The sequence below is a fragment of the Panthera pardus genome, unplaced genomic scaffold, assembly GCF_024362965.1.
Source record: "Panthera pardus isolate Hobbes unplaced genomic scaffold, ASM2436296v1 HiC_scaffold_13, whole genome shotgun sequence".
Lineage (NCBI taxonomy): Eukaryota > Metazoa > Chordata > Mammalia > Carnivora > Felidae > Panthera > Panthera pardus.
Window position 1 is genome coordinate 28,865,370 of NW_026526688.1, and position 19,014 is coordinate 28,884,383.

Genomic DNA, 19,014 nt, shown 5'->3' on the forward strand with positions numbered 1-19,014 from the left:
GGATGAGCACTGGGTGTTGTATGGAAACCAATTTGACAATAAATTTCATATACTGGAAAAAAAAAAAAAAGAAATCACCTCCAATATAATTGTCACTCACTTAAGGGCAAATCTTTTTTCTCTGACAGCTTTTAAAATCTCTTCATCTCTGGTGTTCTGCATTTTCATTATAATGTTCTAGTGTAAATATTTCATGGACTTGTATTTAAGGTTTGGTATCTTTGACATTTTTGTGAAATTTTCTGCAACTTTATCTCTGAATATTGTTGTGGCATTGTTCTATTTCCTTAGAATAGAAATTTTAGTTACCTGTGTTTAAACTTCTACACCTTTATTTTTCATGTTTCTTAACACCTAATTCATGTATTTCATCTCTTTTTCCTAGGTTGCATTCTCAATAAAGTTGATTTAAAATCAATAGTTGATTTAACACACACACACACACACACACACACACACACACACACACACACACAAAACAAAGAGTGATATAATATCTGGGTTACTTGCTTTAAAATTATCCAGTTAATAACTGCTGAAGCTTGAAAATGGGTACTTGGGGACTCATTATAGTATTCTATTTTCATATATTTTGGAACTTTCCAGAATAAAAACAGAAGCATAAAAGTGGCTAAATGTGCATAAATTATCTTTAAAAATTTGTTTTAATGTTAACTTATTTTTGAGAGAGAGAGAGAAACAAAGTGTGAGCAGGGTAGGGGCAGAGAGAAGGAGATACAGAATCCAAAGCAAACTCTAGGCTCTGAACTGTCAGCACAGAGCCTGATGTGGGGCTCGAACTCACAAACTGCAAGATCATGACCCGGGCCAAACTCAGACGGAGCCACCCAGGCACCCTGAAATTATCTTTAAAAGAAATCGATAACGTTAGCTGTCTATGGAGAAAAGAATACTAGGTGGTTTAGGAATGTGGAGGAATTTATCAGTTTACATTTTTATTACCTTAAGTTTTATCTTCATAAATTTATAAACTCTTAAAAATGAAAATAATTTGTTCACTATTGCAACAAAAAATATAAAATACATAAGAATAAACTGAAGAAATGATCTGGGCTGATAGGAAGACTTCTAAAAACTCTGAAGGTCATAAAAGACTTGCTTAAAGAGGGAATGAGCATACTTTATTTTTGAGGAATACTTATTATGGTGAATATTTAAAATTGTCCTACATTAAGCCTCTAAAGTTGATTCAATCTTGAAATTGACAAAAATAATACTAAAGGTTATATGGAAAAGAAACAATCAAGGAAATTCTGAGAAAGTTACTGGAGGAAGAAAACTGGACTATTAAATATTATAATTTATTCAATAATTATAGCAATTATAATTAGCTGGGTAATATCACTCAATTAAATTTAGGTTTTATTAATGAGAGAGGATAGTAAATAATAGGCAATTTAAAACTGTAGTTATCGACACAAAAATAAACAATGGAATACCAGAGTCAGAAAAAAGACCAAAAGTCCCCAAGATTTTGCAGATGTTAATAATGGTATTTCAAATCAGTGAGGCAATCTACAGTATTCAAACAGAACCTAGCCATATGGAAAACAAAAACACAAATTTAAAACTACAATGAAATTTTTCATACCTCTCAGATCAGAAAATATTAAAGTCTGACAATATCAAATGCTTAAAAAGGTGCCAGAGCAAGTGGAACTCTCATATACTTCTGGTGACTGTGTAAACTGGTACTGTCACTTTAGAAAACAACTAGGCAGTATCTAGTAAGGTTGAAGATGTGGATTATCTTCTGACCTAGAAACTCCATTCTCTAGGTATAAATACTCAAGAAGCAATTCACAAAGTGTGATCCGAAAACTTCTGGGAGTCCTTAAGAGCATTTCAAGGTGTCAGCAGGTCCTCTTTTCCACCTACATATCTGTGAGGTCATATTATCTTCATATTCTTCAACCAAAACAACAAAAACTGCAGAAGACTAAATGCAGAAGCAAGTGTGAGAATTCACTTCTTTTTTTTTAAGTTTATTTATTTATCTATTTATTAAATGTTTGTTTATTTTTTAGGGGTGCCTTGGTGGCTCAGTCAGTTAAGTGTCCGACTTGGCTCAGGTCATGATCTTGTGGTTCTTGAGTTCGAACCCTGCATCCGGCTCTGTGCTGACAGATCAGAGCCTGGAAACTGCTTCGGATTCTGTGTCTCCTGTTCTCTCTCTGCCCCTCCCCCGGTTGCACTCTCTCTCTCAAAAATAAACATGCTGTCAGCGCAGAGCCTGATACTGGGCTTGAACTCATGAACTGTGAGATCATGACCTGAGCTGAAATCACAAGTCAACCAAGTGAGCCGTCCAGGGTGCCCCACACCTGATTTCTATTAGCCTGATTTGCAGTAATAGAAAACAACAGCACTTTTTTGGGAAATAGTTATTTTTCATTAAAATATTACTTATGTCAATATGATGGATGTGTTGCTATTTCTAAATGAAAAATTAGTATGGTTAAAAATTTCTTGCTTGTAACTAGGTACAGGAGATACAATCCCCATTAACAAAAGTTCTTTACGGTCTTAAATTTGAAGGGTGATTAAAGGGATCCTATATAAAGAATACATTTGGTTTTGTCCCAGCAAAGAGTTTCAAAAACCCCTGGAATGTCCTAAATGACAGGAATGACTTTGTTATGCTAAAAGGTGACTCATGGTGGGCCCCTACATAGTTTCAAAATCGGGGCTGGTCACCAGAAAACCGTGTACGTGATTAGACAGCTAGGACTTTCAGTTGCTCCACCCGGGAGAAGGATTAAGAATGAGTTCAATCACATGTCCAATGATTTAATCAATTGCACCTCCTTAATAAAACCCCAATAAACACTGGACACTACAGCTCAAGGGAGCTTACTGATTGGTGAACGCAATGATGTGCTGTAAGTGTGATGCCTCCAGACTTCACGGAGGGAAGACATGGACTGTTAAGGACCCTCCCAGGACTGCATTCTATGTATGTCCTTTGTAATAAAACTAATTTTAAGTACACTGCTTTTTGAGTTCTGGGTGTTGTTCTAGTGAATTATTGAAACTGAGGGGGTTCGTGGGAACCTCTGAATTTGTAAGCAGTTGGTCACAGGTATGGGCGGCTTGGGGAACCACTTGCGACTGACATCTGAAGTAAGGACAGTTTTGCGGAAGACTTAGCTCTAATGGGAGTCTGACACTAAATACAGATGGTCAGCATTTGAACTCGATTGTATTGCACTGCAGTTAGGGTGGAAATGTCAAATTTTAAAACCAACATCTCTGACAACCATTATCCTAGAGAAGCTCCTGTACATGTACACCTAAAAGCAAACTGAGGAGTGTTCAGAGCAGCATTGTTGCTGATGTCCATCACTAACCAGCAGGATGGATAAACTGTGGTATACAACATGCCAGGGAATACAACATGAATGAAAATGAATCGACTACAGCTACATGAAACGTAATGTCAAAACAAGTTGTGAAAGAGTAAAGTAGGATGCCATTTATATGAAGTTTAAAAAATGCGAAACTGAACAACTTAGGAAAGAAGAAATATGATAGATAGCAGGCAAATCATCAGCTCAGTGTGTAACAACCTTGTTAGTTTCAAAGGAAAACTTTCAATTCTATACCAGGTGAACATATAAGTGAGGGTAGAAAAAAATACACACAGAGGGTTTAGACAAATTCGTGCTTCACATACCTACAGTAATATCCTCCCTCTTTCCGACCACTCATTCACGGGGTTTCGTTATGTGTGTATGACTGAAGACTGATATAACAATTGTGTTATATCATTTCTAGGCAACATATTTTTTTCAAATTTCAATGTTTCTGATTTCAGGACATTTATTAAAATCAATATGAATTTTTTAAAAATTAACAACTACCAATTATGAACTTTAATGTACTATTTACTATTTCCCCCACCAAAGATTACTATTAAGTTGACAATAGTATGCCAAAGTATGGCAATCTACAACAGAAAAAATATGATAGACATGTTACAAAACTGAGTGGCAGGCAGCTGAATGGTGCTAACAAAAAATATGTGACCACCAAACATTTGCTATTTTTCAATAATCCCAAAACTCTCCATTTAGCATTCCATACTGTAACTATTACACTTCATAAATTTCCTACAGTAAAAAACAAAAAATTCCTAAAGTATCAAACTGGCACTCATCCTGACCTAATACCCAGCCCATTACTGACAAAGAAAACAGAGGCCTGAATGTTTCAGGAGGAACTTGTACAACCAGAATTATATTACTATATTGAAACTTGGCTTTTAATGATTTATTTAAATGAGCTTAAAATTTTTTATCAACCTGAGTTCTTAACTTTATTAAAGAATAATAAATTTTAAAATAGTAATATAATTAGACTGTGTTCGTTCTAACTGGAACCATCTCAGTGTTCTAAAATTCACTGATTAGGTGAAATGTAGAGAAGGTGAAATCAAGTCTTTAATTTGACCACTGCTATCAAATGATATAATAACAATTGGTAGACAAAGGATGCTTTGATCAAATATTGTTGTCTTTGATAGTTTTGGCTATATGAATATTCCAAATATGAAACTGGTATAGACAGAGATGATGACTGTGCAACCAGAATACAGCTGCTCGTATTGGTAAGACTGAAGTTTCACAACTCAGGTAACACCAGCAAAAACAGGACTTGGGTAGAAAGTTATAGAATCCTTAACTCTTTTACCCTGCCTGGCTCACATGATGTCAGTACTTGGGTAAGAGAAAGTCTTTGGCAGGTGTGCAAGGGTTAACATACATGCAAGTATTAACATATACCCTTTCTTAGAAAACTACTGGAAGATGTGCTTTGGGGTGGGAAAAAAAAGAATGAATCTAAAATAAAGATGACGTGGGATTAAAAAAAAAAAAAAAAGAATGAACCCAACCCAGAGTAGTGACCTTAGGATGGATGAAAGTGGCACACAATTTCTAGGAAACCCTCAGTGTAGACTGAAGCAGGACAATGGAGGGCTCCAGAACAGAATTCCCCACACACCTGGAACTAATATAACATTGTACATCAACTATACTTCAATTAAAAAAAAATTCTCTAACTTAAAAAGAAAAAGGAACTTATGTATCTCAGCACCCCAAAAACCATTACTGGCAAGTACTAGCACATTTGCAGAAAAAATGTTACATTTAAAAGCAGGCTAAAAAAGCTATTATTAATTCTAAGGAGAAAAGTTAGACAATCACAGTTGTAGAAAACAATATGTAGATCATAATAATGTGAGCACTGATTTCTAACAAAAAATTATAAATATGTTGGAAGGATGGAGGTAGGTAGTGAGATGGTGGTGGTTAGGAGTTATGTTCTTATCTACAATGATGACAAAATCAATGGATAATTTCTATCATTGATAAATCAAGAAACACTAGTAAAAGCATATTACCTAGAAGTGTGGAGGTGAATACCTAGGAAAGTAACTACAGAAGTTGAAGGTTGCTGCCCCTAGGAAGTATAACTAGGAACAGAAGAGAATGGGACAACAGACAACTGTCTTTCATTATATATATTTAGTATTATGACTTTTTGAAATTATGTGCAAGTAGCAATGCTTCTATCAGATGAACTACACTTTTTTGTTCTTGTTTTGTTTTTATCCTGCTTTGGTATCAGAATAGTACTGGCTTCATGGAATGATTTTGAATGTGTTCCCTCTATTTCACTATTTGTAAGATTTTGAGAAAAATTGTCATTAGTTATTTTCTTTAATGTTTGGTAGAATTCACCAATGAAATCATATGGTCTTGGGCTTTTCTGTGTTGGGAGGTTTTTGATTCCAAATTCAATTTTCATTCTTATTATAGGTATAAGAAGATTTCCTATTTCTTGGACTCAAGATTCATGACTCAGTCGTGTTAACTTGTACATTTTTAGGAATTATCTGCTTTTTTCCCTAAGTTACATGATTTGTTAGTATATAATTGTTTATAGTAATCTATTATCACACTATGTATTTCTGTGTTTTCTCATATTGGTTTTTGAGTCTTTTCTCTTTTTTTCTTAATGTAGTTAAATCATTGCCAATTTTGTTTATTTTTTGGAAAACTGATCATTACTTGAAAAGTTAAGTTATTGTTTATTCTGGTCTCTATTTTATTTATTTCTGATTTTTCTTTGTTATTTCCTTCCTCCAGTAAATTAGAGTTAATTTTTTTTTCCTAGTTCCTGTGGTGCATATATGTATTTTAGATCATGTATTCAGAAGTATGCTTCAGGTAAAACATTTTCTTATTGGAAAAAAATAACTTTAACTGAGGGTACTCACTTAAGATAAAGCCTATCAGAGGGGAAGTGGGTAAGGGATGGATGAAACAGGTGAAGGGAATTAAAAGTTCACTTATCATCATAAGCACTGAGTAATGATTGCTGAATGAATTGCTGAATCACTATACTGTACATCTGAAACTAATATAACACTATATGTTAAGTATACTGGAATTAAAATAAAAACTTAATAAAATGAAATTATCTTAACAAAAAACCCACAAAAGTTAATATTTTAAGAAAGTAGAGTATTTTATACTTCATATTAGGATAAAAAATAACTTGTAAGGCTATGCCATTACATGTAGCAAAAACTTTGCTAGGAATCAGAATATCTAGGAAGAAAATTCTAACACCTTTCACAGAGATTTGCATAAATGGAAAAATCAGAAGTTATCTGTGAATTCTGGTATCACATGTCAAAAAGTTCTTACCGATCTAGGTAACATCTTGAGAAATATGAAGGAAAGTTTGCTTTTGTTGGTGGTGGTAGTTATTGTTATACAAATGTTCCAAGTCCTTTTACACTTACAGCTTTTTTGTTTTTTTTGAGAGAGAGTGTGTGTGCGTGCACGTATAGGAACAGGAGAGGGGCAGAGAGAGAGGGAGAGAGACAATCCCAAACAGGCTCCCTGCTGTCAGTGTGGAGCCCAATGTGGGGCTTGATCTCATGAACTGTGAGATCATGACCTGAACGGAAACCAAGAGTCAGGTGCTTAACGGACTGAGCCACTCTTAATCCTTTTTTTTTTTTTTTTTTTTTTAATTTTTTTTTTTTAACATTTATTTTTGAGACACAGAGAGACAGAGCATGAACAGGGGAGGGTCAGAGAGAGGGAGACACAGAATCTGAAACAGGCTCCAGGCTCTGAGCTGTCAGCACAGAGCCTGACGCGGGGCTCGAACTCACAGCCCTCACAGACCATGAGATCATGACCTGAGCTGAAGTCGGCCGCTTAACCGACTGAGCCACCCAGGCGCCCCGAGCCACTCTTAATCCTTTTCCACTCTTAATCCTACTTGGTTATTTGTATCATTCAGTTTTTATAACATTTTTATAATTTGACATTTTTATAAGTGAAGTGTGTGCTTTGATTTGGAATTGGCTAGTTCACTGAATACTATATAGAAAGTGGTGATATTTTGTATATGAAAAGAAATTAAGGCTAACAGAACAGTAACTCTAAGCTTACAAAGAATATAAAATAAATATTCAGAGATTAAAATATTGAAGAAACAGGGATTAGATAGTTAAAGTGTGAAGAAAGTTTTAAAAAGTCCTTTCTCACTAGACATGTGCCTGGAAAGGACATGTTCTTGGCATCTCCCTATTTCTCACTGTGAGTAACATCTTTTTAATGTAAATATGTAACACTGAACTCAGGGTTTGGGTTATCATACAATTCTTCACTAAACAGAATGCATGAAGAGACAGTCTGAGATACTTTAAGCAGGAACTGACCTGTTTCTACTGGAAGAAAATACCATGGGTCATAAAGTAAATTCAGCAGGGGGAAAAAAAAAAAAAACCTGGCAAAAACACAGCAAAAGTTCAATAATAATTATGCCTTGAGTTATTGGTACTATCCTTTTTACTTTCTGTTTTTGTATTTTTCTACCATGTTATCTCAAAGGGATTGCATTAAAATCCTTCTAAGATCCTAGGGGAGCCTGGCTGGCTCAGTCTGAAGAGCATGCAACTCTTGATCCTGGGGTTGTGAGTTCAAGCCCCACATTGGGTCTAAGAGCTTACTTAAAAAAAAAAAAAAAGTGTTCTAAGGTCCCGTATTATCTATAGAAGGGTGAATATACTGATTAACTTTAGACTTAGTTACACATGCATGTTTTAATTTCTATGCTAACAAGACAGAGGGATAATTAATTCTGGTTTGGTGAAGTCTCAACTCATTGACCTATTAACATTGACAACTATTTTTTCAATAACTGCTACCACTGTGCTCTGCTAATCTGCCTCCTCCCAATCTGCTGGGGAGTAGAATCTCTTATGGATTTCGTAACTTTTAATTCACTCTTAATTATTAAAAGTCTGATTTAATTAAAATAAGAAAATAAATTTATAATAGAGAAAATGAACAAAAGACCAAAATTGCTTCTCTGTAACAGCGAAAAAACCCCGAACAATAATTGTGCTGAGACTGATGAAGGAGGAAAAAAAGATACAGATTCAAGGCAATTCCTTTATGAATCCCAGTAAGATTTCTTTCTTGCAGTTAGATAAAAATGATTTTAAAATTAACGTGGATGAGTAGGTACTTGAAAGGCATGGTTTATTTATTAAATGGGGCCAACATAAATTAAATATTTGTAATGAAATAAGATCCTAATTGAGAACATAATACAATATTTCAAGTTGGATATGAATGTACAGTATAATCATTCATTATACTCTCTAGAAATGCGAGGCATTTCCAGGGAAAGGAAATCTAGAACCTTAGGGAAATTATTAATGAAATAAGTGACCAGGACAAATCCAGCTGGTAAAGAAGCTGGTAAAAAAATAAACAACAAAAAAATCCCACTGGTTAAAGAGAAAGAGATTATAATAAAACTAAACAGCACAATAGTAAAGATGGAATGGGAGCCATGTCAAGAAGAGACTGTAGGCGCCTGGGTGGCACAGTCGGTTAGGCATCAGACTCTTGATCTTGGCTCAGGTCATGATCTCACGGTTTGTGAGTTCGAGCCCTGCATCTGGCTCTGTGCTGATGGCACAGAGCCTCCTTGGAATTCTGTCTCTCCTTCTCTCTGCCCCTCCCCAACTTGTGCGCGCGCCCTCTCTCTCTCAAAATAAATAAATACACTTAAAAAATTAAAAAAAAAACACAAAAGACATTGTAGTCAAAAAGGTAGAGACAGTGCCTGCAACACAGACACAGTGACTAGTACTTGTTTCTGGTAATGTGGAGTTTCCAAGTGAGAGTGAAACATTACACTGAGACCAAAGGCAGAAAGATCCAGTCCCATGGAAAGGAATGGGGTGGTGACAGAAAAATGGAAGGTCTTGAAGAATTCCTTCTGATGCCATCATAAACAAACAGAACACTCTGAGGGAAAAATGAATACTGGAGGAATTTTGAAAGATCTCCCAAAAGGTGAGGTTGAATTGATCATAAAAGAGCAAGATTATGATCTGTATCGTGGTAAGAAAAAAAGCTCATACCAAAAAAACCCAAAAAGCAAAAATATAAAGCCTAATGATTCAAGGGTTAACACCTAACTTCACACAGATTTTCAATAAATGTCTGTTGAATTAGTGAGGCGGGGGGGGGGGGGGGGGGGACTGAAGAGGTAAAGTTAAATGATCCATTATTTTTCATGGACTAGAAGCTTGTAACCCCTTAAAGGGGCAGAGGATGCCCCTTAGCGGCTACCAGTAAAATCTATTAATTCTCTTGTTTCACTTACAGAATGTTGTTGACTTTTGTCTATCAATTTTATCAACAGCATCTGGCTGAGTATCAGATCGTTTATTCTTACTGATTTCAGATTCAACATCTATGTAGCCATTTTTTTGTGACACATATCTCATAAGATAAATTTACAAGTTATCCAGAGGTTTACATGTCAACACTTTGTGAAGACACAATAAAGAAAGCTCAATTTCATCCTTGTAGTGTCTCAGAAATCTACCCTAAACTCTCTCTCTCAAATTCTTCTTTAATTTGAGGTTTGGCTTAGGGGGAGGCAGTGATATTGGGAATGCCTACATGAAGAACAATGATAATCACAAATAGTCGTTTTGTTGTTGTTTTTTTAAACTGGCCCTTAGGAGCATCTGGCTGGCTCAGTCAATGGAACATGTGGCTCTTGATCTTGGGATCATGAGTTCAAGCCTTACCTACACTGGGTGCAGAGATTGCTTAAATGAATAAACTTAAAAAGACCCCAAAAAACCCAAACTGCCTCCTAGTCTTATACACAACAGGCAGAAGTTACTAAACAAAAGATGCTTCTAGATCATTTTTCATATAAAATTAACAGAAACTGGAAACAAAATAGCAAAGGAAGCTCATGTAGTTTTCTTACACTTTCAATTGTATTTAAGATGGACATTAGGACTATCTTATTTCTTTTCTGATAATCTTTGTTTATTCTGCTATTGTCAAATCCCAGAATCTTTTAGGAAAAGCACCATGTGAAGCTTATCAAATCCTCTTGGAAAAGATGAGCCATCTGTTGAGTCCTATTTCCCTGGAGGGCATTACTGTGAGTCAGAGACAAGGGCTTATAACTACACAGTAATTCCAGTAGCTACCTTGACTCACTACAGAAAATAACAAGGAAGATTAAAAAAAAAAAAAAAAAAAAAAAAAAGCAAACATAATTCCCAAGAGAACAACTCTCCTCCATTGATAACTTGTTTTACTTAGGTTTAAAGAGTTAGATAAGCAGAACCTGTGTGCTTCTGAAAATCAGTGCCCACATCAACCACTTCTCTAGAAAGATGTGGTGTATCAAAAGAAAATGTCATACATTAGAATGCACTATATATCTAAACTCCTGGACATTTAGAGTAAAACTGTACTAATTTGAATGATTATGGAAGAATAAAATCTTACTACCCCGGGGGTGGATGTAATAAATAGATTATGAAATGTTACCAAATAAAAACCTGAGATTTACCCAAAAAAATTAAGAGAAGCTCTCAGGTTTGTTTTGAAGACTTTGCTAAGACTGAACAAGCAATTTTTTCCCCAAATGTAAAAAAAAGTCTGGAACTGATCACAGTGACTAGTTAAAACATTGGCAGAAAAATATCTTAAAATCTCAGGCCCAGTTACAAGTAGCTGAGGCTAACCTGGCTACAGAGCTCAAACTCCTGCAACTTAACAGTCCAACTTTTCACTTTCCTTCCAAATTGTCTTTATGAAATTAACTTGAAAAAGAATGGTTTTGAAGTATTTATGACATAGTAAGGAAAGGACTCCATACAAGAAGTCAGCAGACTTGGATTTCTTGTCCTGATTCTGCCACTCACTAAACACCTGCTCCTAAGCTTTACTCTTCTCATCTGTTTTCAGTAAGGCTTAAAGCTGAAAACCGTAAAATGTTTTGCTTCCTCCTATTCCTATCCCACTCTCTACCACTACCAAGCTCTATTTATTTACATTTTCTCTGTGGTTCCACACACAGGTACGTGCAAAAAACTGTACTGTGTATGCAAGCTGATGTCATAAAAGTTTGGCAGTTTCAGAAGTTAAAGAGCCTTGATACCCTTACTTTTAAACTACTTAGAAAACTTATTTCCTCAGAGTACATCTGTGTATGACTATGGCACTTTTATTTTTTTAAATGTCAACAGTTGGCCCAATTTCCATCCTCTGACATGTTTTGTTTTCAAAATCAAACAAGTATCATTTAAAACCCATCCAGTTAATATGTGGGTGACCACATGTGACAATAACACTTTTGATTAAAAATGGAGAAACAAAAACAATCTGGCTACAAAATAAATGTCTTATTCTGCTTAAGTACTAGCTCAAAGGTAATTCCAAACCTCAAATAACACAAATATTCTAAGCAATATCTGCATATTGGCCTGACCTTCCAATTTAGTTATTCAAAGATTCAATACTTATGGTAAATTAAGGTCAATTTTGTATGGGTCAATGTTCTCCACTGGACTATAATTTACCCATTTTTAAATCTCCAGCAGCAATCACAGATCCTCATAAGTACCCAATAAAATTTCCTGCAAAGGATACTTTAGTATTTCAATGTGTGGAAAAATACACATATTCCTCACATATCTTTTTTATTGTGAAATTATTTATAAGTCAATTATAAAGTAGATTACTGACAGTGAGTTTAAAAAATCAATACAGTATTATAAGTACCAGCAGTAACAAAACCATTATTTGAAATACTTACCACTCCTCAATGGAATCTACCATCATACAGTTATGATCAGGACTCAGTCCATACATGAAAAATGACAAAGGAGTATCTACAAAAAAAGAAAAGGCAGAGGTGAAGAAAATTATGGTCACATTCTCCGTCACGAATAAACTCTTTTTTGTTCTGCCATTTTTTTCCTCGTGAATTCTGCTTTCCTTTTAGTCCTGTTTCATTTGGGGGGAGGGTAGGTTCCGTTTTCTGCATGTCTCAGTACCTTCTCTATTACACCCTTGCATTCTTTTCTCCTCTCCTCTTCCTAAGTCTTTCTCTTCGCTTTAGTACGTTCTCATCTGCTATTCAGAATCAGCTCACCACTTTTATGCAGCCATCTAGCAGAGAAAATGACATTGTGACATAGCAGATGAGCTTGTCCTTGTACTTTTATATATAGCAAAAAACACTAAACACAAACACTGATAGTTTTATACCAAAAGTTTAATTAAGTCACTATAAACAGTTATGGTACATGCTATGCACCATCTAGGTACTTTATATACAGTATCTCATTTAATCTGCACTGATTAGCAGTATTACCATTTTTTCCAGATGAGAACAGGGAGAATCAAAAAATTTAAGAATCTTGCCTAAGGTTATCCAATTGCTAAGTTGGTTTTCAAGTCCAATCTTGATATCTGGATTCTAAACCACTAAACTATCCTAACCATTTTTTAAGTTTCTTTCTAGAGACATTTAAGCCATAACTCTAATTTTATGCACCATGGAAACAATAAGCAATTATAAAATATGTCCAAATCTTAATGACCTGTTTATAATTAGCTTCAAATTTATGTCTTGATTTCAGGATAACAGACTTATGCTTTGATTTCAGGATAATATTAAAATATAATTTATGCCCTGATTTCAGGATAGTACTACTGGTTACATAATAATCTCTATATGATGCTATTCCATACCTTAAAATGCTACACCTTCTTTAAGAAAAAGTATGTTTTTATTACTGATACATCCAGCAAAATTTTGAACTCCAAATTCTAGAGTTTTTCTATTTTCCAAGTTAAGCATTCAAGAAAATTAAAAAAAAGTATTTAAAATAGACATTGTAGGAGCACCTGGGTGGCTTAGTCAGTTAAGCGTCCGACTTCGGCTCAGGTCATGATTTCACAATTCACAGGTTCAAGTCCTGTGTCAGGTTCTGTGCTGGTAGCACAGGACCTGCTTGGGATTCCGTCTCCCTCTCTCTCTGCTCCCCAACCCCCAAATAAATAAATTAACCTTAAAAAAATAAAATAAAATAGACATTGTAGATCTACTTTTGAAAAGAAAACGTCATTACTACACATTTTAAAACTCTGTAAAAACAAAAGAACATGTTAACCTTTACTGATAATTTTGCCAATGTTTTAGTGAAGTGCTTTAATGAAGTGTTATTGCCAAAAGGACCCAAAGAAATAAAAGTGGAAAAAATACACAGAAAAAATCAGAATCAGTATAGTCACAGAATATCAAGGTAATAAGGATAAGAGACTGACATATAAAAATAAAATGACAACTAATTTGGAAACTAAAAATTCTGAGAATTTAATGATGATAGTCTATCACTCACAAATTCCCACGATTGGAGCTAGCATTCACATAAGAATATCAATAATGGTATGAAATATTTAGTAATAATTAGATGGATGACATGTACATTTGGAAATCAACGATTAGTGCATTTGCTTGTCTACTGTAACTGTACTAAGTTAAAGGATAATTTTTAAGTCAGTACACTTAAGAATCCAAAGCAAACTTGTAAATTAAGACAACGGGGGTGTATAAAAAACAAATACGTATGAAGATGTAAAAGTTACCAATACTCTTAATTTGATCATAGAAGTTGCTTAAGAAAGCACAAAACACAAAAACCCTTGCGCAGAGCCGTTTCAGACTTTCTGGAATAGCAAAACAGTGGCAAACCCCTGAAATAAGGGGAAAAACTGGCTATGGGACACTGAAATTAAAAAGCAACACCAACCTAAGGCACCTGGGTGGCTCAGCTGGTTGAGCATTCGACTTCAGCTCAGCTCATAATCTCACAGTTTGTGAGTTTGAGCCCCACATTGGGCTCTGTGATGACAGCATGGAGCCTGGAGCCTGCTTCAGATTCTGTGTCTCCCTCTCTCTCTCTGCCCCTCCCCTGCCCCTGCTCACACTGTCTCTCTCTCTCTCTCTCAAAAATAAATATTAAAAAAATTTAAGTTTAAAAAAGCAACACCAACTACAAATTTAATAAAGAAGGTACTGATTTGGTAAGCCTTTCCACAAATTCATGGGAGGCATTTCATTAAAAGAGAAAAGAAGGGATGCCTGGGTGGCTCAGTTGGTTACACGTCCCACTCTCGGGTTTGGCTCAGGTCGTGATAACATGGTTCATGAGAACTAGCTCCACGTCGGGCTCTGTGCTGACAGCATGAAGCCTGCTTGGGATTCTCTCTCCCTCTCTCTTTGCCCCTCCCCAGCTTGTGTGGGTGCTCTCTGTCTTTCTCTCTCTCTCTCTCTCAAAATAAATAAATAAACATTAAAAAAATAAAGAAAAACTGCCTTCAAGACTTTTCTCTACTAGAACCTATGTAGTACAGTAACTCTGAATTTAATCTGTAGAGGAATGTATGTTTGTATGGGTATGGTTGAAAATATTCACTAAAGTTTCTATTAAATATGAGAATTCTTGGGGCGCCTGGGTGGCGCAGTTGGTTAAGCGTCCGACTTCAGCCAGGTCACGATCTCACGGTCTGTGAGTTCGAGCCCCGCGTCAGGCTCTGGGCTGATGGCTCGGAGCCTGGAGCCTGTTTCCGATTCTGTGTCTCCCTCTCTCTCTGCCCCTCCCCCGTTCATGCTCTGTCTCTCTCTGTCCCAAAAATAAATAAAAAACGTTGAAAAAAAAATTAAATATGAGAATTCTATATTCATTGATATATGTCAGATTTTCTTCTTTAGAACTACCCATTTACCAAGAAAAAGGGAAAAGACCTCAATTTCACCTCATTTTTAACCTGTTTCGGGAGAAGCTAAGAATGTATTATGTAAGAATTCAAATGGCAGAGAGGTCAACAAAACTGTTTAGTTGTAAGAAAAAAATCCACATAGGGGGGGCGCCTGGGTGGCTCAGTCGGTTAAGCGTCCGACTTTAGCTCAGGTCACAATCTCGCGGTCTGTGAGTTTGAGCCCCGCGTCGGGCTCGGGGCTGATGGCTCAGAGCCTGGAGCCTGCTTCTGATTCTGGGTCTCCCTCTCTCTCTGCCCCTCCCCTGCTCATGCTCTGTCTCTCTGTGTCTCAAAAATAAATAAACTTAAAAAAAATATCCACATGAAATGTCAACTTTCTATTCTTTAGGAACTTGTATTTAAGGCCAGAAAATACAGAAACAGGTCAACTTAAGAAGATGAACAAGCAACACGTGTTTGGGTATAAAATTATATTGGAAAATTAAGTAAGCTTGTTATGAATTTGTCAAATTGACACATATTAACTGGAGCACCAGTGGATGGTGAACCAAGGCTCAACAACAGACCACAAGAAGAACTGAAGAGAAATTTGTTACAGGTCCTGGAGGAAGTAGTGGACACACCTCAAGGGACTACACAGGAGATGAAGGCAGAGTGAAGACGCAGAGGCAGGACCTGGGCACATGCCTTTATTAGGGTCTGTGAACGGAGTGCTTTGGGGTTCGTGGGCTAAGATGGATTGGTCAACTCAAAACAAAAGAGCAGGGTTTTGGTAAGCTGCACAGGGGTCTTAACCAAGGGGCGTGTAAGGGAAAGGCAGTGGGAGGCAGGAGAGACAGGTGATCAAAAGGGCTGCTGGGGAAGTCATTTCAGAAACTTCCATTTACTTGTGACTCTGAGGGCTAATATCTAGGGCATGCATTTGCATGAGGGAGCTAGGGTCAGTTTCAGGTCACCAAAGGCTGCCTGGCCAAACAAAATGACTGCTGAGGCAGCTGTACTGTGGAGGAGCTTAGCTAAACTCTCAACAAAGCTTGAAGTGAAAAGAAGCAGGGAAATGACCAGTGTGGCAAGATTTGGGTAAAGAATCTATTCCTCGTAAATTCAGATATTTAGGTGGCTGAGTTTTCAATCAATTTTTATAGAGGTCTGAAAAAAGCTTTGTGTTGAAAAAGATTTTAACAGACACCTCTAAAAAATACTGTTCAGTAAGTCTGTTACCGAGTTATATACTATACACTCCAATTATAGTTCCCTAGATACACAAGCACCAGCAACTAATGTTCACATTCAGGAAATTACCTGTATTTCTGGTCTTAGTGAACGAAGGGCAGTGATTCTCAAATTGGGGTCCCTAGACCAGCAGCATCAGTATTACCCGGGAACTTGCTGGCAACGCAAATCTTCTGGGCTCATCCTAGACTTTCTGAATCAGAAAATCTAGGAATTAGACCCGGCAATCTGTGATTGGACAAGTTCTCCAGGTGATTCTGATGGTTTGAGATCTACTGGTAGGTAATTCCGAGGAAAGCATCCAATCAGCTACATAAGAATAGTTTCTCCCCCCCACCCCCCATCTTCTTTTCCATTTTTAGTATTAGCAAGCAATTCTTTTCAACCAGAGTCACTATTAGGAGAAAGAAATGTTCTGAATTAGAAACATCACTTTCAGGCCTAATGCTCCTGGCAAGGAAGAATCTGAAAGAAATTTTTAAAAAGACTGTGGGTTTGCTCTTTTGGGGTGGAAAGGGAGGTAGGCAATCAATTCATTTAACAAGTATTTATCAAGCAGCTACCTTGTTCCAGGTACCCAGCAAGAAGGAAAGACAAGGAAGTAAAAAGAACTCTAAAAGCCACCAACAATTTTAATTTGGGTATCTTCAATGTAATTAACACAGGATGCCTATTCCAGGTGTGTACACAGGCAAAATACCAAATGAGTAATAAGTAATAATTATTTTTACACTGAAGCAATGGACTAGCAAAGCAAAAAACAAACAAACAAACAAACAAGGTTCATTCCTGATGATCTAGAGTTGGTGGTTCTCAAACTTTAACATATATCAGTCACCTGGAGAGCTTATTAAAACAGATTACTGGGTCCCACATCTCTAGAGTTTCCAATTCAGTATGTCTATGCTTGAAGCCCAAGAATTTTTTTTTCTTTAAAAAAATTCTTTTTGACATTTATTCATTTTTGAGACAGAGCACGCAAGCAGGGGTGGGACAGAGAGAGAGGGACACACAGAATCTGAAGTAGGCTCCAGGCTCTGAGCTGTCAGCACAGAGCCTGACGCAGGGCTTGAACTCACAGAGCATGAGATCATGAGCTAAGCTGAAGTCGGACACTTAACTGACTGAGCCACCGAGGCACCCCAGAATTTTTTTTTTTTTCTAACAAATGACCAGGTAATGCTGATGGTCCTGGGACCACATTTTGATAACCACCAATCCAGATGATCAGGCATCATTAAATTTGGGCACTCCAGGAAGGAAAGGTCTAAGAATTACCAGTTCATTTCTCAAGGCCTTCTCATTTGTATTTATCGCTAAGATTTAGTCTGTCTCCCTGAGGGCAAAGAGAACAGGAGGGACGGATTATCTTTTAAACTATGTGGTTTAATTATTTTATCACAACCCAAATTCAGTTGACTATGTTGCCTTAATCAATCTACAGTATGAGGGTTTCTTAAACTAGAAGCAAAAGCCAGTATTCAAACATTTCCATGGTTTTGTGGTGACTCAGAAGTCCTAATTTTGTTTTGATGTCCTATAGTGTATGAACGGATTTTTCTAAAAATTTGGGGGCAGGCTCTCCCTTCAGTCCCAAGGAGGATCCTGTATCTATTTAATTATACACAGTCAAATGAGAGTAAAGTTAAAAGTAATTTATATGCTTTAAAGACTATCCCAAGAGTCTAGGCTATGGGAAATAGTACTCCTAGTCCAGCTGCTTTTCATCAGGGGAATAATTAAATTTAAGGGGCCCCCAAGGGTTAGGACTCCCCTGCTTCCTTTCCCGTTGGAGTCCAGGAGCTTTGGTAAAAATAGATCAGGTTCCACAAAGAGGCCACGGTCATCCTGGCCACAGAGAAAGGTGAGAAAACAAGTCAACTCTTCATTAACTCAATCCTCCAGTCCTAGCTCTTCCTTCAACCTTCTCAAATGCCCAAATTCTAACAGGCTTAACCAAAAAGAAACACTCTACCATGAAGTAAACTAGCAAAGGATACTTTGCAACCTATTTTACATGGAAAAAAAACTGGATTACCTACACTCCTCCTATATATCAACCTTGTTTTATAATTTATAGGTGAACATAATGAGAGATTGTTACTACTTAGTGAGCCCAATTAATAAATACAAAGAATGCCTTCCTCTAAGTTACTGTATTGAAAACGAGTGAAAAGCAAATGAAACAGCAGGAAAGTTACCCCCTTGCCAGACTAAAGCCACTTCTTTCCTCCCTATGCAGATATAAACAGAGAGATGATTGCCTGACCAAAGTTCTGGAAAGCAGATGTGTTGCTCGAAGGGTATAAAATATGGATGTGTATTGTGCTACCAGGCTGTCAAAGATGAAGAGATCAATCAATAGAACTCCAAACTGAGTCCATTCTCTGTGTGGCAGAAGAAAATTACATACAAAAGGAGTTAGGGAATTGTAAAAGCACAGGAATGAGATTAGTAGCTAATCTATTATGGCTATGAGATTTTAAAAAACATATTAGGGAAATACAAAGGCATAATCAGATGACTAAAGATAATGACATACAATTTTCAAGGGAGTTAAACACATGAAACTCTTGGAAGAGAAAAAATAATAATAAAGAGCTCCTTATTTAAT

At 36.5% G+C, this 19,014-nt stretch overlaps 1 protein-coding gene and 1 long non-coding RNA gene across 5 annotated transcripts in view; one reads left to right on the top strand and one right to left on the bottom strand.

Moving 5' to 3' along the window:
- TEX15 (testis expressed 15, meiosis and synapsis associated) overlaps positions 1–19,014 on the bottom strand; it is a 100,528-nt gene that overhangs the window by 73,485 nt on the left and 8,029 nt on the right. For all 4 annotated transcript variants that reach the window (XM_019466844.2, XM_019466842.2, XM_019466841.2 and 1 more), the window contains exon 2: positions 12,196–12,271. The gene's annotated coding sequence lies outside the window, so the exon portion shown is untranslated. The remainder of the gene's footprint in view (positions 1–12,195; positions 12,272–19,014) is intronic.
- Positions 9,367–19,001, top strand: LOC109277273 (uncharacterized). The gene is made up of 4 exons (XR_002085077.2): positions 9,367–9,416; positions 15,556–15,864; positions 16,974–17,079; positions 18,643–19,001. It is a non-coding gene; the product is annotated as an uncharacterized LOC109277273 (long non-coding RNA).